We start from the raw sequence: 13,224 nt of genomic DNA on the forward strand, positions 1-13,224 counted from the left end.
AAAAAAAAAAAAAAACCACAACAACAACAAAAATCAAACAAACAAAAATATTTGGGCTGGGAAAGTGGCTCAGTGGTAGAGCGCTGGCCTTGCATACATGAGGCCCAAGGTTCGATTCTTCAGCACCACATAAGCAGAAAAAAAAGCGGGAAGTGGTGCTGTGGATCAAGTGGTAGAGTGCTAGCCTTTAGCTAAAGAGAAGAGGGACAGCGTCCAGGCCCAGAGTTCAGGCCCCACGACCAGACCAAAAAAAATTTTTTTTAAAAAGTCCGTTAGTTTGGCCATTGGTATCTGTATCATGATGAAGTAAGAAAGAAGCGTCTCTGGTATTATTCCACGTGTATGCACTGTTCAGGGGTGTCCAGTCATCTACAGTTATTGCATATGCCGCTTGAGACACCAACTCACTGACAATGTCTAAGTGTCCACCGTAGGCTTCTTGAAGAGGGATATACTGATCATCATCCCTACTATTCACATAAGTGGCCTTTTGAGAAAGAAGTCTCCGCACTGTAGTAAGCTGAATATTTTCGACAGCCCATTGAAGAAATATGGTTGGATGCTTCTCCAATGTTTTTTTCTTGCAAGTGATAACATTCCTTACTTTTTCATCCTGTTCCCCATATTCCTAAGAATTGCCTAACCAGAGACTTTGAGTGCCAGTGGGAATGAGATGTCCATGTATTTCCCTAATAGTTCACATTGGTTGAACTGGTCAGAAATATCTGGTGAATTTTCTGCAACTGTTTATTCACCATGATTTATTTTCTCTTTTTCCAATTTTACTATTCGAAATTATTCTAACTGGAGAGTAGGGAATTGATGGAGAGCAGAGGAAAGATATTCCTCCATATTCAAATGTACACACTGAAAATGAGGACAAGTGATGTCTTCATGTGCAGCTTATTCTAGGCATGAGAAAATAGGAAATAATGCCTTCCATATAAATGATTGGGGAAATGGCAGAGCAAAAAGTGAAATGATACAACCAAAAATATAAAAGCAAAATAAATTAGGATAATTATGGAGCAATCGTGTTATATATGAGAACCATGAAAGGGAGAGAGAAAGAAAGAGAAAGATGTGTAAATACGTAGCTAGCCACATAATCCATGCCTCTGATCAATTTGTAGAGCAAACAAAATTTTATTTTTTAAAAGAGATGGAAATCTAATTTATGTATTTACTTGAAGTTAGTAAATACATTTTTAGTAGCCTACGTAAAGAGACATAACTTTACCAAACTACAGACAGTAAAATAAATCCTTGATAGTTCTAGTAACAGATCTGACTGAAATCAGTTGAATCATACTTTTCTTGTACAATGAAGGAATAAGAGGGTAGTAAAGCAGCTAGAGAAGGCAGGGAGATTGTATCTGTGACAAAACTTTGTGGAAATTGGTATTGAGGATTTCTTACTGGTGATCCACTTGCACTGGAAGCATGATTCTGAAGTATTGCTTGCCGATTCTGAACTATTGATTTGATTATTATATTCTCCAAGAAGAAAATGAGAATTGATAGTGAAGGACTACTAATACATTTTGACCTTCTCACTAAGCACTTTCAATCATCAAAATCACATGAAGACAATAGACAGGCCTACTTTTTAGATGAAAGCAAGTGTCTTATAAAAACAAGGAATGTATGTAGTCATGCAAAGGACTTCTATTTTACCAATGCCGCATACATTTTTCTAATGTTGGGTACCAATAAATAATGGATCTATTAGAAAGCTCTTAAGGCTCCTATGTTTAATAGTGAGTTCTCTTACACTATATCATGGTATTTTTTGTGTATGGTTTTAAGAATAAATTTACATTACTAACTTGAATTTCTGACAGGACAGTATCATCACTGTACATCTTGCTTCTATACTCTCATTTTAAAATTACCATCTAAGTATGTGCATTAGATAACTATATAGGAAAAAGTAGAAGCCACACTGATGGCTTATGTCTTTAGTAGTAGTTAATCAGAAAGATGAAATCTGAGCATTGTGGTTTGAAAGCAGACCAAGAAAAAACAGTCCATTAGATTCTGATTTGAATGTAACCAGCAAAACCTAGAAATGGAGCTGTGGTACAAGCAGTAAAATGCTAGCCTTGAGAAAACTGAAACAAAAAATAAATTCTGGGACAAAGCCAGGCCCTGAGTTCAAGCCCTAGTAGTAGCACCAAACAAATAAATTAATTAATAAGGTAATTAATTAATTAAAACTAAATTAAGTGGTCACATGTGGAGAGGCAGGTAAAATGTAACATGCGTGGTAATGGTTTATGTATTATTTTGTAATAAGGCATATTATCATTTGTCCTAATCACTAATATTTTATGTGGACTTTTTGGTACAATAAACCCTGAATTTAGCATGCGTGTATATGTGTGTGTACATGTGCGAACATGTGTGTATGTGTATATGTGTGCGTGTGCTGTTGCAATGTTGCTTGCCAATGTGGACAGGGTGAGGCTGAAAAAAGCTAACTGTGTTGCAATGTTTTTATTTATCAGTGTTCTGTCATGTCATTTCAGTGGAACCAGCCTTTGTACATATTATTTGTCTAATAATAACATCATAATCAAAGCATTTACAATATTAAGTTAGAAAAAGAGACAGCTTTCAGCTCTTATTGTATGTTAGGTAAGAAGATACAGACATAATTAGTTAATAAGTTGTTGCTATAAGATGATTGTCAGTACAAAATACGTATTTGACCTCTTAAATTGGTTATACTTTTAAGATACACTCATAGAGTGATTTGGACCGACTTGACCAAACAGGTATTACTCTCTGATTATTCCTGTGAAACACAAGTTGGATAAACTCTTTCCGGATTTCTGTTGAAAATCACTTTCTTTGCAAGATTATATCTATTCTCACTAAGAGATAATCCAACCCATATTATATTTGAATATCCCATCTTATTCATTGAAAATAAGTATTGTGGATATGCTTGTTAGATATTCCTTTCAAAAACGAACAAACAAAAAGCAAGTGTTATGTCCATATTGTGGATGCATTTGAAGGTGTTTTGTACATGCACAGGTATCTTTACTAATGGCTTTTTTGTGGGAGAAACTACGGCAACTTTAACAAATAAGGCTTTTTGAATATCTGTTCCAATATACATAACATCTCAGAGCAAGTCTTGCAATTTCTGAAAATCCTTTGAATATTTTAGTATTATTTCAGTTCATTGACTGTAGAGCTAAAATTTCTGAAATATTGTGAAGATCTGAAAAAGTAAGTGGGTATATATGCTTTTTTATGCTTCATTTTATGAAAACCCAGTTTTTATGAATGTAAATGGAATAGAATAAAAGAATTAAGTGAATTGGGTAAGCTAATTATTAGTATAATTTTGTTTTCTATTAATAGTCCATTGAATGTAGATGATGCAGTTAAATTATTTCCTCTCTATTTCAGTTAGTTTTAGAATCTTTATAGTTTTGAGTGAACTTTTAAATAAAGGTCTTTTAAAATAATTAGGATTAACCTTGTGCTTTTCTTCCTACTCCCAAGAAAATGAGTTATTTTTAAGTGTTAATAGTTTATCATTATGATGATCATAACGAATCATTATCATTATCATAGGGACTTAAAAATGCAGTAGTATTGATGTCTTTTTAAACCAATTGTATTCACAAGTTGGAGAGTCTTTAATTCATAATTAGGTCTTGGTGTCAATGATTTTTAACCTCTCGTTCCTAACATTAATGATAGGTAAGACTGCATTTTTGGGTATATGAAAGGTAAAATATTTATCTGGGGTCAAATGTGATTTTATATCATTCTTTCTTTAATAACATTTTAAAGTAGTACATTTCTCTCAAAATGGTGGGTATAAAAAGCAATCAAAATACTTCAAATGGTAAAAAATTTAGGTGAGCTACAATGTGGAAACGATTGCTCCAAAAGGCCTGCAGTCTGTTTCCATCAGGAATTGGGCAGGTCATTCTTTCAGTAAGACTGTGTTAACCAGAGATGGGGTCCCCAGGCAGTGCAGTGTTGAGTGAAGGCATAAAATATGATTTCTACTATTTTGAGCTAGAAATCAAGAATGTTATAGTTTAGCAGTTCCTTTCACTAGGGAGGTATAAATTGATTATGAACATGGAGTTTTCTTCTTACAGTTACTTTTTGTCTTTTTTTGTTGTTGTTGGTCATGGGGCTTGAACTCTGGGCTGGGGTGCTGTTCCTGCGCTCTTCCACTCAAGGCGAGCGCTCTACCACTTGGACCACAGTGCCACTTCCAGTTTACTAGTGGTTTATTAGAGATAAGAGTCTCACAGTCTGTCCTGCCCAAACTGGCTTTGAACCACAATCCTCAGATCTCAGCCTCCTGAGTAGCTAGCATTATAGGCGTGAGCCACCGGTGTCCGTCTTAGTTACCTATTTTCTAACAAAGATAAAGGAAATATTATTAGAGTGTGCACAATAATTTTGGGAATTTTCCTAGAATTAGTAGACTGAGTGCTGGTATTTAGTTATAAAATAGAATGAGGTTAGTTCATATAGTGGGAATGGAACGCAGGCTAACACTTACCGTGTGTAGAATGTTGTCCTAGTAATTCCAACTCTGAAGACTTAAATATCATCATCTTAGAATTAAAAATAGAAATAGTTTCACTTTATGGGATTATTGTGAGGATTAAATTAGATACCAAAGGTAAAGTACTTGGAAAAACAATCAGAGTTTGATACTTTCTACCTTTTATTTTATCATGTGATATATTCTAATATTTTTACTGTGATTTTTATATTGTCTATTTAGGATATGCAAAGTGATGTATTGATATACATTGCGTTGTTCACTTTTCTGTCATTATGAGGAAAATACCTGCAAAGAAAATTTCTGAGAAGGCAAGTATAATATTGACTCATGGTTTAAGATCAGATGTCTCCATTGTTTTTAATTATATTTTTATTAAATAGGTGTACGAAATGTTTTCCATTCAAAGAATCAGTTTATAAATACAATGGATCTCTACATAACTTTCTCACATCCTTCCAAACCTCAACCCACTTTCGTTTTTATTAGTTTCATACTATCTGCATTGAATATTATAGCTTCACTCTCTACTTCCCTAAGTGTCTTTATTTCTTCCCTTTGATTTTCCCTCACATTTTCCAAGTGGTAGCCTCCTGGTATTCATTTTGTTGGATTAAAAGTTCAATTTTATAAGAAATTACACCTGTTAAATACTCCTCTACAAATAGCATGCTTTGATTAATACTGTTTTTTAACTTGCATAAAATTCTGGCTTCTAAATACGCGTTCTTTTTGTGTCTGGCTGTGACTTCATTTATTTAACATAATTTTAGTTCTATCCATTTCTTTGCAAATGCTGTAACAGTCTTTATAATGGATGGGTGCAATCCAATTGTGTATATGTGCAACACTTTCTCCAACCATCCCTCTGCTAAAGTGCATCTGGGCTGTTTCCATAAATTCTCTACGGTGAATAGTGCAGTAGTGAACATGATTGTGAGAGTGATTTTACTCTAACCTTTTGGGAAAATTCATCACTTTTTTTCTGGGAGCAATCATCTAGCCAATTTTCCAGAATTAGCACATCCCTTCATTCATCTACATCACAATGTTTTTCAGGTCCTCAAAAACACACTACCCCCGACAGGTACCAATCAGCTAAAACCAGACTGTGCCCATATTCTTTTGTTGTTGTTATTGTTTTCTTTCCGGTCGAGGGGCCTGAACTCTGGGCCCCTCTGGTGCTGTCCCTCAGCTTTTTTGCTCAAGGCTAGCAATCTACCACAGCGTCACTTCTGGCTTTCTTCTTTTTGCTTATGTGGTGCTGAGAAATCAAACCCATGGCCTCAGGCATGCAAGGCAAGAGCTCTACCACTGAGTCACTTTCGCAGCCCCGATGTGCCCATATTCTTTTAATACATTTTTCATAATTTTCCACATAATTTAGTGAGAACCTTCTATGTACTTTCCTAATGTGGGAATGAGGTATATGACAATAGAGCAAAAGTAAAAAATATGGGATTAAATTAGCTATTATCATATTTAAAATAATTTTCAGCTCTAACTCATAGCCTCACTTAGTATCATTTTAATCTTTATTTGATTACTTCACCTATCCCCTAAATTATAAAGTGTGATTTAAATACAAAGGCAAAAAAGTGTGGTTTGACTTTGACACTCATGTGTGAGGATGCACAATATGGGCAAATAAAGGGATTGGAATTAATAGCCATTATCCATTTTGTTAAATGGTTTTCTCAAACTGATTCTCACAATTCATATTTCATTCAACAACAAGAAACATGTGACAATTCCCTTTGTTTTGCTCCTCATTAAACTTGTTTCCATGTTATTTTATAATGAAGGATGATTTCATAAATCTACTGTAGATACAAAATATGTTAAAATATTTCTATATGTATGCATTGATATAAATATAAACACATATATTATAAAGGTTATAATGATAAATTATAACTTCTGTAACTGTACAATTTACTAAATTATTAAAAACATGGACGACTCAGGCCTGGAATCCTGGTTACTCAGGAGGCTGAGAGCTGATGATCATGGTTTGAAACCATCCTGGTCAGGAAAGTCCATGAGCCTCTTATCTCCAAACAACCAACAGAAAATCAGAATTGGAACTGTGACTCATAGTAGTAGAGTGATAGCCTTGAGTGAAAAGACTCAGAGATATCACCCAGGCTCTTAGTACAAGAACTAAAATCTACCCCCAAAAAGTATTTAATTTACACTTATGTAAATAGAGTATTTCCTTCACCCAAATGCACATCCATGCTCATTTGCAAGGTAACTCTGTTATGTCTGGAGTACCACATAATATTATCACTTAAGTAGAAAGTATTACAACATGGGTAAACTCTACCTCTCTCATGGATTTTTCTCCACTCAAATATTCAAATCTTGCAATTATTCCCATTATTTAAAGTCATAGCTTTTTTTCTTTAATACACATAAGATTGGAATTTGAATTGAGTGTCTTGTGTCTCCTAAATGGTTGTTCTTACCACTTTGGCATGCCCCCAGCCCTAAATTATCCTGATTAACTTTCAGATAGAATCTTCCTTCCTACTTGTGTATGATCGTGGGCTCAGTCTACTTTATGTTATGCTTCCTGGAATTTAGAATAACAAGTGCCTGGCATTGTGTACAGATCTTTCTGTCCAGTCTGAGCTTTAACCACTATCCTCACAATAGTAGACTCCCTCGTAGTCAGGATTTTCATAAGCTTATCATAGCTATTTTTTAAAAAAATCTTTGCATTTCCTGCAGGTTCTTGAGTACTGAATTAATTGGTGTTTTCTTGGGTTTTGTTTCTTTTGAATGTATGTGTTGAGTTGTTCCTCATTTTTCCTTTTGTTTCTTTCACTCAAGTTCTTACCTATAGTGCTGAGAAACCAATTCTTCTTTCTCAAGATAGTCAAGGTGAACATTATTTATTCCAAAACAATTCCAGTAATATTTAAACACCTTCAGAAATTTCGAGAAAATGGCGGAGGAGAATCTGGTGGCTAAACAAGCTCTTGCAAAGAAAGCAGTTCTAGTGTTCCAATGAACAGTCCTAGGCACACCAAGTGTGCCATCACATTACAGAGAGTTTGGGCAGAGAGGAAAAATCCAGGTAAGGAGACAGATCTGAGCATTTTCCAGCAGCCATGGCTGAGGTTGCTGTGGTGGCTGTGGTGCCATCCATAGCTGCCATAACTACAACCCAGAGAGTCTGGGACAAATGTGCCAGATGCAGCGGGCAAGCAGATTTTACTCAACACGAGCAAGAACTGACAAGGAGCAGATATCTACATCCTGCAGATAGCAGACGAGAGGCTACCCAGGAACCCACACTCCAGCGTGAGTACAAAACTAACATCCTCACTCCTTCTCAAAGGGAGCAGAGGAGGGAAGGACACCCCTCACCCAAACACTGGAGATATCCACCTTTGATGTAGACAAAAGCCTGGCTAAGTAGCTAGATCCAACTCAGTTCTTTGATGAAAACAAAAGAGTCATTTAGCTAGTCACAAGTACCTACCCTGACCTGCCATTCTCAACTCCACCCATGGGAAAGTCACAACAACAAGGCAGAGAAAGCTAATCCCACAAAGGAGTGGCTTTCTTCACTGGGTAAACAGAGCCAGAGGCTGCCCCTCCCTACAACAGCCCTGACAATCAATTGAAACTCAGTAAAAATAAACCCTGAGAATGGCTCCAGGCTGGGCTTTGTGAATGTCTCAGAAGCTAGCCCCTCAGGGAAAAGCTACTGTTTGCTGAAAGGCCTCAACTTTACCCAGAACCCAGCCTTATTACAGTAACTCCAAACTAGAGGAAACAGCCACCTCCCTCTTTTGTGATACTGAAAGCAGATCTCCCTCCCACTGAACTAGCCTGGGAGGCGATCACAAACTTCTGGGTAAACCAACAGAATTTTTTCTGCCTGCCCAAACAAACTGACTTAAGAAACCAATCAAGCCACAGAAAACCAAACACCACAAGCAAACCAGAGACTCCACCAAGAGACTGGTTACTGACACAAGGGAGATACAGGATCTTCCCATCAACCCCCCAAAAACAAAATCAAAGAAGTCTTTTTTGTATCTTTTTAAATTTTTACTTTTTAATGATAAAAATTGTTTTCATTAATCTTTTTTTCTTCCTCATATAACTTTTATTTTAGGTGTGTGTGTGTGTGTGTGTGTGTGTGTGTGTGCGTGCTTTTTTAAAAAAAATGTTTACTGACCTGTGTGTGTGTGTGTGTGTGTGTGTGCTTTATAAAAAAAAAAAAATGTTTACTGACCTGTTGGTCTTTTTTGTTCTTTCTTTCTCATTCGTTTTACTTTTTCATCTTTTGTTCTTTTTGCATGAATTATTTGTTGTTCTGTTCACCTCCTATATACCTGTCATTGATTATAAGACCTTATCCACAATTGTGTACATTCTTAATCCAAAAACGTATCACTCAATTCAAAACCTCTTAGGATTAAATTCCTTAATAACAGTATTATTTATTTATACCTATAAATTATTTGAAGTATTTTTATTTTTTAGTTTTTCAGGTCTCCTTTCTATCCCTCCCCTCCTCTCATCCATGTTCATCTCTCAATTTTACTTCTTTAAATTTTCATTACTTTTAAGAGTTTCACTTTTTAAATTTAAATATTTGTCTTTCCATTTTTTCTTGTCTCTTTTTAAAAATTTTTTCTTCTCTCTTTTCTATCATCCTTTCCAATCCATTTCCCTCTGTGAGATTAGGACTTGGTTAATTTCACTTTCCTTTTACCTTTCCACATTCCTCTAACGCTGTTTTCCCCACCTTTCTCCCTAAACATAATAATTTCTGGTTTGTCAAATTATTCTTTGGTATTCTTAGCCCATTTAAACATAGTTGTTTAATGTTGAATGGACTGTATCTGTTGAACTAGATTGTATCTTCAAACATTTGACTATGCAATTACAGGACTTTGGTTGATGCTTGCCTTAAAATGGTGTTCTAGCACAAAACTGGCATTACTTTCATCCCAAATGGGCAGAACAAGCAAGAAAAACACAAGGAAAATGGCAAGTCCGGGTATCTCAATTCCCACTCAAGATAATCAGGTGACAGAACAGATAATGAATAATCCAGACGAGAGTTCCCAAAAAGCTCTACAAACACTACTGGTAAACATGGTGAATGAAAAGATTGAAACCCTGCAAAGGACTCAGTGTGAACGTGTTAGGGAGAGAGAGGAGGCAAACCAAAGATCTAAACAGGAAGCTCATGGGCTTGAGAAAGCTACTCAAAGATTGATACTGGAATTGCGTGAGCAGGTTGAGAATACTCAAAGAGAAATAAAGGAATTGTGTGAGCAGGCAGAGATCAGTCAAAGAGAACTAGAGAAGTTACATGAACGTGAGAAATCTAATCAAAGAGTAATACAAGAATTGCAAGAGCTGGATGAGCATAGACAAAGATCAATAGAGCCATTCATGGAATCCATAAACAGTCACCTGAAAGGAGTCAGGGAGACCACAAAGGGAATGTTGAATAGATCCCAACAGAAGGAATGGGAGTCCAAGGAAACCATAACCAATCAACTAAGTGATTTGAGAGTAAACACTGAACACCAAATTAAGGAAGTAAAGAATTTCATACAAGATCTAAAACAAAGCTCCAACAAAGAATTTGAAGCCATAACAGCCAACCAATTAAAAGGAAAAGAAATGAAAAATAAAGTAGAAAGTCTTGACATTAGGTTAGACTATGCAGAAGATTGAATCTCCAGCATTGAAGACAGCCTAGGTATTATAGAGAAAGAACATACAACTATCCAAGACAAATTCAAGAAATATGATAGATCTATTCAACACTTGGAAGACACCATCAGAAGGACTTATCTGAGGGAAATGGGTATAGAGGAGCATATAGAGACAGAAGGTAATGGTCCAGAAAATTTGTTCAACAGGATCCCAGCAGAGAACTTCCCAACACGCAAAAAGATAGGCATATTCAGATACAAGAAGCTTTTAAAACTCTAAATAGACCAGACAAGAACAAGACTTCCCATCGTCCAATTAATTATAAGCCACACAGGATCAATTCAGACCAAGGAAAAGATCCTTAACGCTGTCAAGGAGAAAAGATCAGTCACCTATAAAGGAAAACCAATTAGAATCACCTCAGATTTCTCAAAAGAGACAATTAAAGCAAGAAGAGCCTGGAATGGTGTATGCCATGCTCTAAAGACAAACAACTATCAACCAAGAATAGTGTACCCAGCTAAACTTTCAATCATAATTGAAGGTCTAATAAAAATCTTCCATAGCAAAGAAAAACAAACAATATATCTCCACCAAATCATCTCTACAAAAGATACTAAAAGATGTCCTAAACATAGAAAACCAACAAGACCACAATAAAGGCCAAGAAACCACATACAAACAGAATCCATGAACCAGAGAAAGAATCCAGTAGGCGCAGTACCCAAGAAGGTGGATAAAATGGCAGGAGCACCCAAATACCTCTCAGTCCTCTCTCTCAATATTAGGGGATGTAACTCTCCAATTAAGTGACATGGACTGTCTAGTTGGTTTAAAATGCAAGATTCTTCTATCTTCTACCTTCAGGAATCACAACTTGCCCATAAAAATCAAACACATTTTGAAAGTGAAAGGCTGGAACAAAATCTACCAAGCAAACGGCCCCCAAAAACAGGCAGGAGTTGCAATCCTAATATCAGATAAAATAGACTTCAAATTAACATTATTGAGAAGAGATAAAGAAGGTTACTACATACTAATTAAGGGATATCTCTTTCAGGAGGATATTAAAATTCTAAATATTTGCCAAACAATAGTGCACCCAAATTTATACAAGAAATACTACTATAAATTTCACATAGATCCAACGACATTAATTGTTGGGGACTTTAACAAGCCACTATTCCCACTAAATAGATCTGTGATACTCGGCAAAAACTCAACAGAGAAATCGCAGATGTAAACAAGTGCATACATCAACTGATTTAGCAGACATCTAGCAAATATTCATCCAGCAGCATAAGAGTACACTTTTTACTCAGCAGCACATGGAACATTTTCCAAATCAAACTTGTCAAAATTCAGAAACATTGAATTCATATCTTGCATTCTATCAGACCAAAAGGGAATAAAATTAGAACTCAACACAAAAAGCCACCAAAGAAAGTCCAGTAAAAGATGGAGGCTGATAAACACACTGTTCAAACACCAGTGGGTCATGGAAGAGCTTAGAATCGAAGTTCAAATGTTCATATTATTCAAGAAAAACTAGCACAGAGATTTTCTGCTCCTCTGGGACACAGAAAAGGCACGATTCAGAGGCAAGTATATAGCTCTGAGTTCCTATATTAACAAATTGGAGAAACCTGGAATCAAAAATTTAATGAGTTCTGACACTCCTTGAAAAAGTGAATCAAGATAAACCCCAATCAAGTTGATGGAAAGAAAGAATTAAAAATCAATCAGAATTAAATGAATTAGAATCAAAAAAAAAACATATGAAGAATCAACAAAATCAGAAGGTTCTTCAAAATAATTAACAAAATTGACAGACCCTTAAAAAAGAAAAAGAAGAGAACACACCCAAATTAATAAAGTCAGAGATGAGAATGGAAACATCACTACAAAAACAACCAAGATTCAGAACATTATAAAGGAATGGTGCTCAAAACTTTATGCAAATATGTTTGAGAACTTGGCAGAAATGGACATTTTCCTGGCAAATCTTGACATGCTGAAACTAAGATGAGTTAAACCATCGTAACAGGCACATATCAAGCATTGAAATAGAAAGAGCAATAAGATAACTCCCATCTAAGAAAAACCCAGGAATAGATGGTTCTACAGCAGAATTCTACAAGGCCTTCAGAGCAGAACTCACACCAATACTCCTCCAAATCATCAATGAAATTGAAAGAGAAAGTTCACTACCGAGCTCTTTCTATGAAGCCATCATAACCCAAATCCCCAAACCCTCATCAAAGAAAGAGAACTATAGACCCATTTCTTTGATGAACATTGATGCAAAGCCTCTCACCAAAATTTTGGCTAATCAACTTCAACAATTCATGCAAAAAATCATACAACATGAGAAAACAGGATTCATTTCAGGGATGCAAAGCTGCTTCAACATACACAAATCAATTAACATAATTCATACATCAACAAGAGCAAAGATAAGAACCACATGGTTATCTCAATAGTTGCAGAAAAAGCCTTTGACAAGATCCAACACCCTTTTATGGTGAAGGTCCTGGAAAAATTAGGAATCTATGGAACATTCCTCAATACAATAAAGGTTGTGCATGACAAAACTACAGAAAGCATTATACTCAATGGTGAAAATCTAAAGCTATTCCCTCTAAACTCTGGAACGAGACAAGGAGGCCCACTCTCTACTGCTCTTCAATTCAAACATAAAGAGGAACCCAATAGGGAATGAAGAAGTATAACTTTCCCTCTTTGCAGATGACATGATCTTGTATTTAAAGAATCCACTTCCAAGTTACTCAAGGTTACTCAAAACTTGGGCAAACTAGAAGGGTATGAAATTAACCCTCAAAAACCAATGGTTTTTCTGAATGCCTACAATGAGAAAAGTGTGGCTGAAATTAGGAAAGCACTCCATTCGTAATAGCCCAACAAAAAATAAAATACCTACGAATTAACTTAATCAAAGTAGTGAAGGACCTCTA

The 13,224-nt window shown here is 35.7% G+C and overlaps 1 long non-coding RNA gene across 1 annotated transcript in view; it reads left to right on the plus strand.

Annotated features, from left to right (window-relative positions):
- LOC138820317 (uncharacterized) overlaps positions 1-13,224 on the plus strand; it is a 46,506-nt gene that overhangs the window by 15,451 nt on the left and 17,831 nt on the right. The window contains exon 3 of the long non-coding RNA XR_011369831.1: positions 4,775-4,863. This is a non-coding gene — a long non-coding RNA (uncharacterized lncRNA). The remainder of the gene's footprint in view (positions 1-4,774; positions 4,864-13,224) is intronic.

The sequence above is a fragment of the Dipodomys merriami genome, unplaced genomic scaffold, assembly GCF_024711535.1.
Source record: "Dipodomys merriami isolate MVZ:Mamm:240054 unplaced genomic scaffold, mDipMer1.0.p SCAF_86, whole genome shotgun sequence".
Classification (NCBI taxonomy): domain Eukaryota; kingdom Metazoa; phylum Chordata; class Mammalia; order Rodentia; family Heteromyidae; genus Dipodomys; species Dipodomys merriami.